The sequence below is a fragment of the Trichosurus vulpecula genome, chromosome 4 (genome assembly GCF_011100635.1).
Source record: "Trichosurus vulpecula isolate mTriVul1 chromosome 4, mTriVul1.pri, whole genome shotgun sequence".
Taxonomy (NCBI): Eukaryota; Metazoa; Chordata; class Mammalia; order Diprotodontia; family Phalangeridae; genus Trichosurus; species Trichosurus vulpecula.
In genome coordinates, this window is record NC_050576.1 from 128,909,416 (window position 1) to 128,923,269 (window position 13,854).

General features: G+C 36.2%; 1 protein-coding gene across 3 annotated transcripts in view; it reads right to left on the bottom strand.

Moving 5' to 3' along the window:
* Window positions 1–13,854, bottom strand: part of TP53BP2 (tumor protein p53 binding protein 2) — an 83,795-nt gene that overhangs the window by 47,035 nt on the left and 22,906 nt on the right. The gene's annotated exons all lie outside the window — the stretch shown is intronic.

Genomic DNA, 13,854 nt, shown 5'->3' on the forward strand with positions numbered 1-13,854 from the left:
GAACTTGTTACATAAAACATAAATCAGTAACTAAAATCACTTAACCAAGTAACAAAGATTAACTACCTATGCAGGGGCTATTACAGCAAAGAAACACAACATACTTAAAGGCTTAGATAAGCAACTTACATTGAAGGATTAACTGGCCAAAAAGAAATTAATTTCTCTTTTCCATCTCATATTTAGTTCTCTGCTTTGCCATAAAAATCACAAAACTTAAGATAAAATATTTAATAAGTTACCTAAAAAGTACATCAAGTATACAGTATGTGTTTCCTTCTCAGCTACTGAACAAATACTCAAGTTTAAATGCACTGGCACTTATCCATAAATAACTAAAAGGAAATGATGCAACAGGAAGTCCTCTATTTGAACCCACAGTAACCTGAACTATTATCAACAGTAGCTCATTTCCTTTTGGTCAGACAAGTTTATAAAAATCCACCCAAACTTTCCCCCTAGTTAACAGTAATAGGCAAAAGACAAGTGTAAAAAAATTTCCTTAGAGGTAATTTCTTCCCAAAAAATGCAGGGCATATCCAAATACATAAAGTTGTGTTAAAACCTAAAGTTTTCTTATCTGTTTGAAGAATGAGTTTCTACTACAATGTAAATTAAAAGATCACTAAAAGAAAGCCAAATTCTGAGTAACTGAAAAACCATTAATGGTCCAGGAGAACAGATAGTGAAACAGACCTCTCTCCTGGGAACAGGTTAGTGGAAGGTCTAATGTTGAATACACTGTCAGACGCAGTAATTCTATCAGGTGTTTTTGTTTAACTTCTTTTTTCTTTGTGACAAGGGAGGGTTCAGTTCAGGAGAAGAAAGACATAGATACATGTCCAGACAATTTTGAGGAATGAATGGAGGATATATATCCTGAAATCACTATGATAAAAAAAAAAAACAAAGATATAAAACTTTTTTTAAAGGAAGAGTTCCAAACATTCTAAGCAATGGCAACAACAAAGGAAAAAACACCGCCTCTCCACCCCAAGTGGCTACTCTGAAGGCCAATAGTCATTTGGATGTACAGGTTCTGGTATGTTTATTTAATAAGGAGTCACACTTACGTGAGTCAAGTAAATGATTAAAGACCAAATGGGGGGATGGGAGAAAACTGGGTTTCTGGTAGTTTGAGTAATTATATGATACTAAGAAACCAATATAAGATCCTACTCTTTTGTCCAAGTGCCTAAAGGTAACGGATGTCCTTCGATCTGCAATTAATATGTACCAGGCTTACCCTGCTGTCTTCATTAAAAATATACCACTGATTTCTGACGGCTAAATGCCATTTTCTTTCAGCTGCTACTAAGTTATAATAGCTTACATTTAAATGGTGCAAAAAGTACTTTTCTGACAATGACTGAGATAAGTAGCACATCTCATTTTACAAATGGAGAAATGGAAGCTATTGATACAAGTTAAATGGCTTGCCCACTGGCCACAACTAATAAGTATCTGAGGTGAGATTTGAATCTAGGTTCACCTGACTAGAAGATTCTAGGTGGCTTAGTGGAAAGAGCACTGGGCCTATTGTCAGGAAAATGAGTTCAAATCCAGCTTTAGACACTCACTAACTGTGTGACCCTGGGCAAGTCACTTAATCTCTTAACATCTCTCTACTCCAGTTTCCTCGACTATAAAATGACAAAAATAGCACCTACTTTCCTATGAGATGATATTCATAAAGCATGTAGCAGACACTTAATAAATGCTTGCTTCCTTCCTTCCAGACTCCAAGACTTCTTACTATGACAACTTCTTATCAATAAAATGACACAGCTAAGCTAATCAAGTATGATAGAAACCAGATAATATAACACTTCTTTAGTCTACCCTATTAGAATTGGTTATTCATGTTTTAAATGTCTGACCTGGTACAGAAAGCATCATTTCAATAGTGGTAGACTGGCTGTGTTCCAGAACTATGTTAGGTTTATGATTCATATATTACATTAAGAAAATCATTCAAGAGATCACAAATGCCATCTGTAACAGATCTAAGTCTAATATTTGTAGGGAGCTTAGACACTATGACACCATGTAGGTTGCTGCCACTTAACTCACTTCTAACTCATGGTAAATAATTGTTATTATTCAATGTTTTCCTTTTGATGCTGTTAATCACTAGATTTATTCACAGAGCCTTCAGACAAGTTCAATGCCACTGATAGACCCCAGGGCTTTATACCAAAGAGGTGGTCAGATCACTAGATTTTAACAGTCCCTAGGTATACAAAAAGATCATGTAGTAGGACAGATCTAGACCTCAAAAGGATTTTAAGAGGCATATACACAAGAGGTCACTTATGTAGAATTAACTCAACTCACCTCGGAGTGAAGTAAGAGAACAGAACAAGTGTGGTATTGATACTTAGAACATATAAAAAGAGAATGAAAGAGTAATTGTGAATGGAGTCTGTCTAGGTACGCCTGTTATTTGGTATGAATTAGAACGGAGATCTGGTACTGTGCTGAGTTTAAGTGAGGATGATTTTAGGTACTCATCATTTATTTTCATTTTCTCCCTATCTATTGGCTCTTTCTCTCATGCCTATGAACATTCTCATGCCTCCTTATCCTCAAAAAAACAAACCCTCACTTGATCTTTACATTCTCTGCTCTTGTAACTACATTCCTTGAAAAGGCCATCTTCAATAGGTGCCTCCACTTTCTTTCCTCTCATTCTTCTTAACCCCTTACAACACAACTTCTGACCTTATCATTCTACCGGAAACTGTCCTTCTCCAAAGTTACCAATGATTTCTAAATTGCCAAATCCAATGGCCTTCAACATCTCAAACTGGATCCCTTAAGCATCTCAAACTCAAGATGTCCCAAACAGACCTCCATATTTTCCCTCCGAAAACCTTTCCCTCTTCCAAACCTCCATATTACTATCAAGGGCACCACCACAAACCCAGGCTTGAAATCTCAGTGTCATCCTTAATTCTTCATTCGCATTCATCTCACATGTACCATTTGTTGCCAAATCTAGTCATTTCCACCTTTTTGACTTCTCTTGTGCGTGCATGTGTATATGCCTCCTCTCCACTCACATGACCACAAGCCTAGTTCAGAACCTCTTGTAATAGCTTTTTAACTGGTCTTCTGGCTTAAGTCTCTCCAACTGATCTTCAAGTTCAACTAAAGCTTCAGTCTGATTATGTTACCTCACTACTCAGCAAAGTCCAGTGTCTCCTTATTATCTTAAGGATCCAATACAAAGTTCTTTGGGGGGCATTTAAAGCCCTTCACAAGTTGACTCCTTCCAATCTTTCTCCATTATACTCCCCTCTAAGCACGCTACAACTTGCCAGCTTCATCAGCTTATGTGCTGTTCTTTGCACACTACAATTCACTCAGTGTCATCCCACCTATTGTCCCCTGTGCTAGTAATGCTCTGCCCCCCTCACCTCTACCATTTAGCTTCCCTAGTTTCTTTTAAGTCTCAGCTGAAATCTTACCCTTTACATGAAATTTTTCCTTTCCCATCTGTCCCCCTGGCCTCCCCTCTGACTTTCCCTCTGAGATTACAATCCATCTATTTTGTATATATCTTTTATGTATATTTTTGTTTCCTCCCTCCTCCATAAGAACATGTATTCCTTTAGGAAAGTTTTGCTTGTTTTTCCTTTCTTTGTCTCCCCAAAGTTTCGGGCGCAGCCTGGCAACTAATAATCACATAATAAATGCTTTTTGGCAGATTTTTCTATCTACCTAGCTGTCCCTCTGGCACATGAACTAGGGTGGCCCGCTAAGATGGAGGTCTTCTATCCCTACAAGTTATACTTCTGGACTTAACCTGAAAGAGCTAAAAGCAGACCTGCACAAGCTGGCAGCAGGTACAGGCCAAAATTGAAATAGGTTAAATTTCTTCAGGCCACAGATAAATTTTTAGCAACTTACTTTCCAAGTAAAGGTATAATTAATGATCAAACTATTTTACAAATAAACCAGATTTTTTTAAAAAGGGAAATTTCAATTAATATCAATTAATTACACTTATTACTTAAGATTTTTATTTATCATGAAATTGGTCCTCAGAGACTGAGGATGGTTGGTTGGTGGGGTGGGGGCAGAGGAGAGAGAAGAGCTGAGTGGTATTTTAACCTCACATTCTTTTAAATTGATTCTTTAATCTCCTATTAAGTAAAATTCCACAGTGTTTTACTGAATTATTAAACCTCAAAGCTGAGTTGCTGGACTAGCCTAATTTAGATCTGGCCTACAGTATCATCACAGTCTCACAGATTTAGAGCTAAAAGGGACCTCAGAGGCCAAGTTCAATTACACATTTAACAAACAGATTAGTCGATGCAGTGAATAGTATTGGGGGGCCTGGAGTCAGGAACACCTGCCTTCGGAATCCTGCCTCAGGTACATATTAATTGTGTGACCCTAGGCAAGTCACTTAATCTGCCTCAATTTCCTCATCTGTAAAATAGGGGTGATGATAGCACCTACTTCCCAAAGTTGTTTCTAGCATATAATGAGCCAACAATTGTAAAGAGCACAGTGCCTGCCATAGAGTAAACGCTATATAAACATTAGCTATCATTATCATTGCTCAGGGTCACACAGCTAGCTAGTTAGCTAAAGTACCTTTGAAGGGATTCAAAGCCAGATCTTCCTAAATCAAGTACTCTATCCAATACACTGAGCTAGGCAGGTGCTCTGCTGTCTTTTGCTCTCACAAAGTATTTCATTAAAAAAAAGTTTTAATATTGAGATAAGGAAATCAGTTGCTCACTGACAAGTTTAGAGCTTTGAATTAAACAAAAGAAACCTCACCTCCATCTGCCTTCCTGGCTTCTGACGTCTTCAAATCTCAACTAATATTACACCTTACACAAGGAGGTTTTCCCAGTTTTCCTTTGTGTTAGTGCCCTCCTTCTGAAATAATCTATTCTATCCCGTGTATATATCTTATTTCTATTAGGTGTTTGCTTGGATTGCAAACTCCCTGAGGACAGATTGGTTAAGCCTTTCTTTGAATCTCCAGTTCCTGGCACATAGTAGGCCCTTAATGTCTGTTGACTTGACTTGAAAGGGAGAAGGGAAGGAGGAAGGGAATAAGCAGTTTTATGGTACCTACTATGTGCCAAGCACTGTACTAAGCAAATACTATCTCATTTGATCCTCACAAAAGCCCAAGGAATTAACTGCTATTACTAATCCCAATTTTACAGTTGAGGAAACTCAGGCTAACAGGTTACATGATTTGCCCAGGGTCACATAGCTTCTGTCTGACGCTAAATTTGAACTCAGATCTTTCTGACTCTAAGCTTGGAGTCTGACTCTGTCCACTTTGCCACATAGCTGGAAAGGACCCTCCACAACAGAAGTTCAACTAGCCTCCTTCTCTATGATGTCTTTCATCAAACTACGTGTCTGGTTTTGCTAAGTAGGGAAATGTTGATTCTGTATCAAGACACTTACATGCTACCACCGGTGGCTCTATTTTTTAATGCAGTTAAGTACTGCCATTTTCTACCATACTGATGGTTTATAAATTAGCAATTTTCTAAAGTGATTCAACAATCGCTTATAGAAATTCATCATATGGCAATCTTCTAGACAGTGACTTTCAACAGAAAGTCACAAATGGAATTACCAACTCTGACTACAATTTCCATGTGTAGACCTCACGGTACTTAAATTTTCCTGGAAAGGTATAATTACAGCATAATCAAAGTATTTTTGAACATGCCTAACTACAGATCACAACTTTTATCTAAATACTACTGCTCTTAAAGATCATTACATTCTCTCTTCAGATTTATAGGTATGAGTATTATAATTAAAGGTTAAATATCACTTATTATAAATATTATTTTTCAACAACATATAATTTGACCACATTAAATGGCTTTAATATGACAACCTAGAACTGTTTTTAAAAAAATTAGGAACACATTAGTAACACAGTAGAGTCTCCTAATCTTAGTCTTTTTACTTGCTCGACACTAAGGAAAAGGGAAAGATTAAAAGAATGTCAAAGGACAACAGATACATACGTACATACACATATATAGATATATACCTACATATACATATATATGATAAAACTGGTAACATCAACCTCTTAAATTAAGATGAAAATAACTAGGTGCATATATACTTTCTTCTGTCATACTCAATTTAACAATTAAATGTTCTAAAAGTCTACAACTCTCTACAATAAATAGATTATTTAAAAAACTAACTCCATGTTAAAATAAAAACAAATTGCATTTCATTAAGATGTTGAGAAATTTTATTTAAACAAAGAAAAACCAGCTGTAGGCTCCTGTATCATTAAAGTTCTTCAGAATAAGGCTTTTACATTTAATTGTAAATAAAATAATTGCTATCCTATTGTTTGCCTTCCCAATGCGCAGGAAAGGGAGAAAATTCGAAATTCTAAAAAATTTTTTAAACAAATGTTAAGAAATAAATTTTAGAAATTATAAAGACTAGTAAAATCAGTCCAAAGAGAAAGAATTCACAGAAGATTATTATATTTGGACCTAATAATCCAAGTATGAGCTAACAAGTGCGTGGAACAGAGTGGTTGAAGTAGAAATGAGATGGAAAGAGCAAAAACAAAAGAACTTTCAAAATAAAAGGAAGCAGAACTCGATAACAAATTGGACTTGGGGGATGAAGAGATGAAAGCATAGTGATGCCATTGAAATGGGATGGCTGGAAACTAATTTTGGAAAGGAAGGGCATTTTCAGTTTTGGATACATTGAGCTAAGGCAATGTAGAACATCCAAGCAGAGATGACCTTTTAGTAGATGAAAACACAGAATTAATTAAATCAGAGAAAGTACAATTTGTCTTACTCTATTGTGCTCAATCTACATATTAAGACTAAGAGAGGAAAATAACCAGGCAAAGCCTAGGAATAGTCCAGAGCAATGGTGTTAAAGTCAAATAGAAACAGGAGCCACTGAACCTTACATAAGGATCCCTGAAGGCCATATACTGACTTAGAAAACCACATATTAACATAATCTATGTTCTACTGGATTTTTGTTTAAATATTTTCCAATTATATCTTAATCTAGTTCCTGTGAACTTTGGATTGTTGAGGAGCCTTATATTTGAAACCTCTAGTATAGCATATTGCAATGAATCCATGTGTATATTTGTGAAGGATTCCCTCTCCTGGTACAGATGACAACTGAGCCAAACTTCATCCTGTACAATTCTTGTCCATGTCTTTTTAATAATCACCTATAGATCAATACTTTTCAAGCAATTCTCCAACACAATAAGGAATATCCTATAATTCTTATAATATTTCATGGATACCAATGAAATAGGTCCATTTACCTAATATTCTTCTCTAATGATACATGAAGTGAAGGTGCAGTGGATAGAATGCCAGGCCTACAGTCAGGAAGATTGAACAACAACTCCACTATGCCACACGTGATGCTGTCACATCTTTAATTCAAATCATAAGTGGTAATATGCTGCAACTTTATTATACCTACTACATGTCTTTTCATTTTGGGGAGGTGGGGGGGGGGTGACCTACAACTTTAATTCTATGACAATAACACAAAAACAAAAAGTATCAATAAAACTTTTTTTTTTAATTTCCAAGACATGGTTTGTTATAGAGATTTGTTGTTCAGTAGCTTCAGTCATGTCTGACCTTCCGTGACCCAATTTGGGGTTTTCTTGGCAGAGTAATTGTAGTGGTTTGCCATTTCCTTCTCAGCTCATTTTACAGATGAGGAAACTGAGGCAAACAGGATAAAGTGATGTGCCTAAGAGTCACACAGCTAGCGAGTGTCTGGGGCCAGATTTAAACTCAGATCTTCCTGACTCCAGGTCTAGTGCTCTATCCACTATGCCTCCAAGTTGTCCTTGTTATAGAGAACCCATCTGCCTGATTTCCTTCTCATATTTTGAACACAGATACCCTTGATGCGTACATCATATACTTCTTTCAAAGATTTTATAAAGATATGAAAGGCATGTTGTTGTGGTAGCAAAGAACTAGAAACAAAATAAATACCCATCAACTATTATTGTACTTCAAGAAATGATTAATGAGACAAATACAGAAAAGGGCGAGAAGCCTTATACAAACAGATAGAGAATAAAGTGGAACCAGAAAAACAATATACACAACTACAACAATGTGAATGTAAAAAAAAAATGCTTCCCCTAAATCTCACCCCTCCCCCCAGAAAAAAAAATTACACCTGAATGCTAAGAAATTATAATGACCAAGCTTGGCCCTAAAGATTAGTTATGAGAAGATACCTCTCTCCCCACTTTTTGGAGTATAAAACACTACATATAAAATCAGACTTTTTAAATATATATTGGTTAGTTTTACTAAACCACTTTTTTTTTCATTTTCTTCAGAGATAGCCAGGTGGTACAATGGATAGCATGCAGGGCCTGGAGTCAAAAAGACCCAAGTTCAAATCTTACCCCAGACACCTGAGACCCCGGACAAGTCACTTAATCTGCCTCAGTTTCAACTGTAAAAATGGGGATGATAATAATAGCACCTATTTGTCAAGGTTGTTATGAAGATTAAATGAGAAGCGTAAAGTGTTTAGCACAGTGCTTGGCATATAGTAGATAATAAATGCTTATTTCCTTCTTTCATTTTAAAAAATTATCATAAGGAATGGCTCTCTTTTGTAGGCAGAGGGGGACTACAATAGAGATAATATATCACATAAAGTAAAGATATTAACAGAAATTTATTTTTAAAAAAGAAATTAGTCATATGGGTTGTATTTGTTAGTGGCTTCTTAGTCACATTCCATTTGGATGACAACACAATCTATCTTGTCCTTTCTTATGGAATCTTCCCCTCTTTTAATATATTAAAATCAGTCTTTAAAGAATACTCTCAAAATTGTGTTGCCTCCCACAGGGATTTCCTCTGTATATATTTTATCAGATAGACACTTTTCCTGACTTTATCTTAAAAGTCCATGTCCATTTCTCCATATAGTACAATGAATATACAATGGGAGTACAGTCCAAGTTGCACAGGTTTCATGATCAAGCATGAGGAGAAATGTTCACCACAGAAATACTGGGAAACCTGTTCTACTGTACATTTAGCTGTAGTTCTCCTTCCTCTTGGATCTCTAAATATACTCTTTTAGTGATCCACCTTAGGTCTCATGCTTTCTGTTAGCTTGCCCTACTCCAATGTCAGGTAAAAGTGATCCTGAGTTCTTAAAGGCTATGCCAGCAGAGCACAAGATCTGGGAGGGAAGCTTTTGGTACACACCCAGCAATAAACTTGTCTCCTATCTGAGGACTAGCTTAGCTAAATAACAAGAGGGTCACCCCCAAAAGGCTGGCCCCTAGTTAATGAATTCTTTAGCCAAAGTGGTCCATGAGATATTTTTTTTAAAATATAAAATGATCCTTGATCTATAGTAATCTTTATAAATATTTGTTAAATTAACCCAATACTCATCTTTTCTTGTAACTTAAGAGTTTTTTTAAACCTCCATCATTCAAAAAGGATATAATGACAAAACAATTTCCTAGATGGAACCTCAGCTAAATGGTGTTATAAGATGTAATTCTAGTGTAATAATTCTAATAATTCTAGACACTATTATGAGAAACTCAATCATTTTCACTGACTACTTATAAATATATTTCTGGAAAACTTAAAAGGAAATTCTTTACATTATAAAAAGCAAAGAAATTGAAAACAAACATTTTCAGGTACAGCAACACTGAGGGCACAACATACTGATTCCAATAAAAGCTTTCAAACAGTCCATGAATCTAGGTTGAATAGCAAAACTGTAGTTGATTTAATGTTTCTTGGTACAAGATCAAGAAGGGATTGGACTACTGTTCAGGGCAGATGGAATAATGATAATGGACAACAGAGAAAAGGTAGAACCACTGAATTAATTTGCTCCTATTTTCTCTCTGTCAAGGAGAATGAATCATCTTTGGACTGGAAGGGCAAATCAAAAATAGCTAACAAAGACTTGAATCCTAAGACAAGTAGGAAGATAAAGAGAACCCTTCAATACCCTTGATAAGTTCAGGTCACCAAGTCCACACAAACTACCTCCCACCGGATACCAAAAGAAAGCAAATATGAATACTGAGTCACTGTCAATAATCACTGAAACAGTGGGAAGAATAGAGAAGAACAAATGTTCTGATTTTCAATAAAAAGGAAGAAAGCAGAGCCTGAAAATGATAGGTCAGTGTACTTGACTTTGACTGTGGCCAAATTCTAGAATGTATTGTTAAAGGGTAGGAATGGGAGCGGGGAAGTGAAGACCACAAAGCCAGCACTTTCTTCATCAAGAACAGGTCTTTCTAATAGGGTTAATAAACAGATCAAAGAATGCTATAGATACAGTTACCTAAAGTTTTGTAAAGTATTTGTAAAATCTCTCATTGTACTCTTGTGGAAAAGGTGGAAATATGCAGACTAGACTTTAATAATTAGGTGGACTTAGAACTGGTTAAATTGATAGATTAAACAGGAGTCATTAATTGTTCCATGCTACCTTGGAGGGAAATCTACAGCAGAGGCGTCTAATTTATGGGCTGCAAAACTCCCTAGTGTGCCCAGAACCAGATTAAAATGTAATTGGGAAATGTTTAACAAAAATAAATTAAAATATAATACAACATATATAATGTTAATTTGTAGTTGTCTTAGTTAATATGCTGTCAGCAAGGATCTTTTTCAATTTAAGTTCGACACCACTGGTATGCAATGCCCCTGGGATCTGTCTTTAGCCTTATGCTGTTTACACAAATAAAAATATTAAAAGTAAAAACAGAATATTTATCAACTATGAAAATGATATTTTTTAAAAGCTAGAAGGTATAGCTGAGATATTGGAGACAGACTCAGGATCCAAAATAAATCAGACTAGAATGACAGATCAAACTTTTTTTTTTGAGGGAGGGGAGGCAGGGCAACTGGGATTAAGTGACTTGCCCAAGGTCACACAGCTAGTGTGTCAAGTGTCTGAGGTGAAACTTGAACTCAGGTCCTCCCGACTCCAGGGCCCATCGTCTACTCACTTCACCACCTAGCTGCCCCCCTAGATCAAACTTAATAAAATTTAGTACAGACAAATGTAAAGACACAGTTGGGTTCAAACAACATCATTACAAGTACAAGATGGGAAGTGTGGCTAGATAGCAGTTCATGTGAAAATGATCTGGAGCTCTTACTGGACCATAAGCTCAATGAGTCAATGGTATATACCAGGGGTGGGGAATCTGTGGCCTTGAGGCCACATGTGGCCCTCTAGGTCCTCAAGTGCAGCCCTTTTACTTTGAATTTTGGATTCCATCCAAGACCTGCACTTGAGAAACTAGAGGACCACATGTGGCCTTGAAGATAAGTGTAGTACTCAAGACCAGAGATAAAAGTCCCACTATAGTTTGCCCTGATTAGATCATACTAGAATATCATTTTCAGTTGTCTATGCCAATTGTCTAGTTTAAGCAAATACTGGAAAAGGAAAGACTGAAAAGCCAAAGTGTCTTGAGTAGAAATTTGATCCAGTATGTCCAGTATATACTTGATCCAGAGATCAAATATAAAATCCTTTGTTTGGCATTCAAAGACCTTCAGGAGCTATCCCCCAACCATCTTCCCAGTCTTCTGAAACATTACTCCCCACCATATACCCTGTGATGCACTAACATTGACTTCCTTGATATACCTTAAACAAGACACTCCACCTCCATACTCCATTTTAACTGGCTGCTCTCCTCACTGGAATATTCTTTCCTCCTCATCTCTGCCTCCTGGCCTCCCTCAAGTCCCAGCTAAAATCTCAGCTGTTACACTCCTGAGATCCCCCTTAATGCTAATGCCTTCTCTCTACTGATTATCTCCAATTAATCCTGTGTATATCTTGTTTGTACACAGTTGTTTTCATGTTACCTCTCCCATTAAACTGTGAACTCCCTGAGAGAAGCAACTGTCTTTGGCCTCTCTTTGTACCCCCAACATTTAGTACAGTGCCTGGAACCTAGCAGACATTTAATGCTTATGACTGACTGAGTAGGATAAACAGCATGGTGAAAGGCCTCAAGATCCTACAAGGTGAGGTTCAGCTGAAAACAAAATTAGGGATATTTAGCACAGAGAAGAAAACACTTAAAGGAAACAAAGCCGTCTTTAATTATCCAAAGGGCTATCACTGGAAGGAGGTTTGGACTTTTAGAAAACTAACAGTAATGGAACAAGGTCAGTGGGACAGATTTATACTTGATGCATGGAAAAACTCCCTAGCAGCTACCCAAGAGAAAGGAAGGCCACATTTATGTCAATTTACTCATAGCAGCACTTTTTGTAGAAACAAAGTATATGCCCATCAATTAGGGAATTAACAAATATAAATAATAAGCAAATTTTAGTATATGAAAGTAATGAGATACTGTTGAATGGGAGAATTTGTTGAATAGGAGAAATTAAGAGAAACAAGGGAAGGTTTATATGAACTGAGAATGCAATAAGAAGAAAAACAATAAGCACAATGACTACAATAAATGAACACTAAAAAGACTAATCTCATTTTTGGTCCCAAAGAACAGATGATCAATGTTACATGAGCTGTCAGAATCTTGGATGGGTTGGTTTTGCTTAACCAGCTTCCTTTCTTACAAATGTGGGTTTAAATGGCAGAGGGGGAGGCATCTGGAAAGGAGATCTGAGAAATGAAGGTGCTCCCATCAATGATCTATGAGGTCCTTTTCAAACTGTTATACTGCAAGTCAGAAGCAACATAAATCAGCAAATAAAAGGCAAAATTCAAAACTACACTGCATTTAGCATAATATAAATCACTGTGTTTCTCAAAGACTGGAAAGGTAGAAGGGGTACAAGTTATGAAGGGCTTTGAATGCCAAACAGAAGGTTTTATATTTATTCTTGGAGGATCAAATCCCTACTCTAGACGCTTTGGCTTGTCAGTGTCTTTCTTTTCACTGTCTTCCTTTAACCTAGATATTTGGCATAAACAACAGAACATGATCAAGTGAAAAATAAATTAAAATTTGGAAACTTGGTTCTGTTTCTTCATTAAGTAACAATAAATGCCTACTATGAAAATAAATTTCAGGCTATCGTCAGCCTGAAAAACAGAATTCCAAAATAGTTGCAAAAACACACATAAAAGGGATTTATTGAATTTGAAGAGAAAAATAATTCATGGGGGATAGTTCATGATTCCTGATTAAAATATTTATACTAGGTACTATGTTAGACACAATTACATGCCAAATTTAAATCCAAATGAAAATTTACCTTTCCAAAATCCATGAATAATATTTCATTTAAAAAGGATGAGGATAACATTTTATTTTTAAATGGTGCATTTTTACAAAATAAGTATTAAGAAGCTAGATAAAGCTATTGCTAAAACTTATTCTTAAAATTTTATTTACAAGCATTCTCTCTCTCCCAATGCCCCTTTCCATTGAGCAATTTAAAAAAGAAAAAAACAACCTTCATAGCACATAAAAACAAAGTCCCACGTTGGTCATGTCCAACAATGTATGCCACATTCTGCATTTTAAGGTCATCAATTCTCTAGCAGTAGGTGGGTGGTAATTCACCTTCAGTCATCTGGACTTGAGGGCCATCATTGCACTAATTTGAATTCTGAAAGCCTTCAAAGTTATTTTTCTCTACAATGTCATTCTATAAATTGTTCTACTTCTGGTCACTTCACACTGCATCATTTCATACAGGGCTTCTCGGTTACCTGTGAAACTTTCCATTTTGACATTTCTCATGGCACAATAATATTCCATTGCTTCATATACCAAAGTGTAATTAGTCATTCACCACTTTCTTCCCTGCTCCT